Source organism: Arachis hypogaea, chromosome 11, assembly GCF_003086295.3.
Source record: "Arachis hypogaea cultivar Tifrunner chromosome 11, arahy.Tifrunner.gnm2.J5K5, whole genome shotgun sequence".
Lineage (NCBI taxonomy): Eukaryota > Viridiplantae > Streptophyta > Magnoliopsida > Fabales > Fabaceae > Arachis > Arachis hypogaea.
The window spans coordinates 67,849,000-67,852,192 of NC_092046.1; the positions used below are offsets into that span (position 1 = coordinate 67,849,000).

The 3,193-nt window shown below is 42.9% G+C and overlaps 1 non-coding gene across 1 annotated transcript; it reads left to right on the top strand.

Moving 5' to 3' along the window:
• Positions 1-2,760: 2,760 nt before the first annotated feature.
• LOC112724597 (small nucleolar RNA R71) lies at positions 2,761-2,868 on the top strand. The gene has a single exon (XR_003163752.1). It is a non-coding gene; the product is annotated as a small nucleolar RNA R71 (small nucleolar RNA).
• The last annotated feature ends 325 nt before the right edge of the window (positions 2,869-3,193 follow it).

Sequence of the window (3,193 nt, forward strand, 5' to 3'; positions counted from 1 at the left end):
ATTTCCTTCTTGAGGAATCAATGATGTCCTTGAGCTCTTCTATGTCTCTTCCTTGCCTTTGTTGCTCCTCCTTCAGTGCTTTTAGATCTTCTCTGATTTCATGAAGGATGATGGAGTGCTCTTGATGTTCCACCCTTAGTTGCTTCCAATAATTGTGTGGAAGAAAATGTATCCCTTGAGGTATCTCAGGGATCTCTTGATTTGCAGTCAAATGTTCTACCACTGAGCTATAGACCCTTGATGGAAGCTTTTTTCTTCCCTTTCCTCTTTCTAGAGGTTTCTCTGGCCTTAGGTGCCATCAATGGTTATGGAAAAAAAACAAAAAAGCTATGCTTTTACCACACCAAACTTAGAATTTTGCTCGCCCTCGAGCAAAAGAAGAAAGAATAGAAGAATAAGAAGAAGATATGGAGGAGATGGATGGGAGTGTGTATTCGGCCATATGGGTGGGATTGGGTGGGATTGGGTGGGAGAGAGATGTTGAATTTTTGAAGGTAGTGGGTGTATGGATGTGAGTGGTAAATGGAAAAAAAAAGAAGGGATGATCATGAATGGAAAGAGAGATGATGAGGTAGTTGGGGATCCTGTGGGGTTCACAGATCCTGAGATGATCCTGTGGGGTCCACAGATCCTGAGGTGTCAAGGCATTTACATCCCTGCACCAATTTAGGCATGTAAAATGCCCTTGCACACAACTCTGGGCGTTCAGCGCCAGGTTGGTGCCTATTTTGGGCGTTCAACGCCCCTTTGCTGCCATTTCTGGCGTTGAACACCAGAACCATGCTTGTTCTGGGCGTTCAGCGCCAGGATGCTCCCATTCTGGGTGTTCAGCGCCAGAACTATGCTCTGTTCTGGCGTTTGAACGCCAGACAGATGCTCCTCCAGGGTGTGATTTTTCTTCTGCTGTTTTTGATTCCGTTTTCAATTTTTATATTTATTTTGTGACTCCTCATGATCATGAACCTATAAAGACACATAACTAAGAAAAATATAGTTAGATAAATAAACATTGGGTTGCCTCCCATCAAGCGCTTCTTTAATGTCAATAGCTTGACAGTGGGCTCTCATGGAGCCTTACAGATGTGCAGAGCTTTGTTGAGACTCTCCAACACCAAACTTAGAGTTTGGATATGGGAGTTCAACACCAAACTTAGAGTTTGGTTGTGGCCTCCCAACACCTAACTTAGAGTTTGACTGTGGGGGCTCTGGTTGACTCTGCTTGGAGAGAAGCTTTTTCTGCTTCCTCTCCATGGTTGCAGAGGGAGATCCTTGAGTTTTAAACACAAGGGAGTTCTCATTCCATTGAAGGAATATTTTACCTCTGTCAACATTAATCACAGCTCTTGCTGTGGCCAGGAAAGGTCTTCCTAGGATGATGGATTCATCCTCTTCCTTTCCAGTATCCAGGATTATGAAATCAGTAGGTATGTAAAGGCCCTCAACCTTTACTAATACATCTTCTACTTGTCCATAAGCCTGTTTTCTTGAGCTGTCTACCATCTCTAGTAAGATTTTAGCAGCTTGCACCCCATAGATTCCCAGTTTCTCTATTACAGAGAGGGGCATGAGGTTTATTCCTGAACCAAGGTCACACAGAGCCTTAAAGATCATGGTGCCTATGGTACAGGGTATTATGAACTTTCCAGGATCCTGTCTCTTCTGAGGTAATATCAGTTGATCCAGATCACTTAGTTCATTGATGAACAAGGGAGGTTCAACTTCCCAAGTATCAATGCCAAATAATTTGGCATTCAGCTTCATGATTGCACCAATAAACTTGGCAGTTTGCTCTTTAGTGACATCCTCATTCTCTTCAGAAGAGGAATACTCATCAGAGCTCATGAAGGGCATAAGGAGGTTCAATGGAATCTCTATGGTCTCTAGATGAGCCTCAGAGTCCTTTTGTTCCTCAGAGGGAAGCTCCTTATTGATCACTGGACGTCCCAGGAGGTCTTCCTCCTTGGGATTCACGTCCTCCTCTCCCTCATTGGGTTCGGCCATTTTGCTTATGTCAATGGCCTTGCACTCTCCTTTTGGATTCTCTTCTGTATTGCTTGGGAGAGTACTAGGAGGGATTTCAGTGATCCTTTTACTCAGCTGGCCCACTTGTGCTTCCAGATTTCTAATGGAAGACCTTATTTCATTCATGAAACTTACAGTGGCCTTAGATAGATCAGAGACTAGATTTGCTAAATTAGAAGCATTTTGTTCAGAGTTCTCTGTCTGTTGCTGAGTTGATGATGGAAAAGGCTTGCTATTGCTAAACCTGTTTCTTCCACCATTATTAAAGCCTTGTTGGGGCTTTTGATCCTTCCATGAGAAATTTGGATGATTTCTCCATGATGAGTTATAGGTGTTTCCATAAGGTTCACCTAAGTAATTCACCTCTGCTATTGCAGGGTTCTCAGGATCATAAGCTTCTTCTTCATAAGAAGCCTCTTGAGTACTGTTGGATGCAGCTTGCATTCTATTCAGACTCTGAGAGATCATATTGACTTGCTGAGTCAATATTTTATTCTGAGCCAATATGGCATTCAGAGTATCAACTTCAAGAACTCCCTTCTTCATAGGCGTCCCATTACTCACAGGATTCCTCTCAGAAGTGTACATGAACTGGTTATTAGCAACCATGTCAATGAGTTCTTGAGCTTCTGCAGGCGTTTTCTTTAGGTGAATGGATCCACCTGCAGAAGTGTCCAGTGACATCTTTGATAGCTCAGATAAACCATCATAGAATATATCCAGGATGGTCCATTCTGAAAGCATGTCAGAAGGACACTTTTTGGTCAACTGTTTGTATCTTTCCCAAGCTTCATAGAGGGATTCACCTTCTTTCTGTCTGAAGGTTTGAACATCAGCTCTAAGCTTGCTCAGCTTTTGAGGAGGAAAGTACTTGGCTAAGAAAGCCGTGACCAGCTTATCCCAGGAGTTCAGGCTGTCTTTGGGTTGAGAATCCAACCATAATCTAGCTCTGTCTCTTACAGAAAAAGGGAAAAGCATGAGCCTGTAGACTTCAGGATCTACTCCATTAGTCTTAACAGTATCACATATCTGCAAGAATTCAGTTTAAAACTGAAAAGGATCTTCAGATGGAAGTCCATGAAACTTGCAGTTCTGCTGCATCAGAGAAACTAATTGAGGTTTCAGCTCAAAGTTGTTTGCTCCAATGGCAGGAATGGAGATGCTTCTTCCA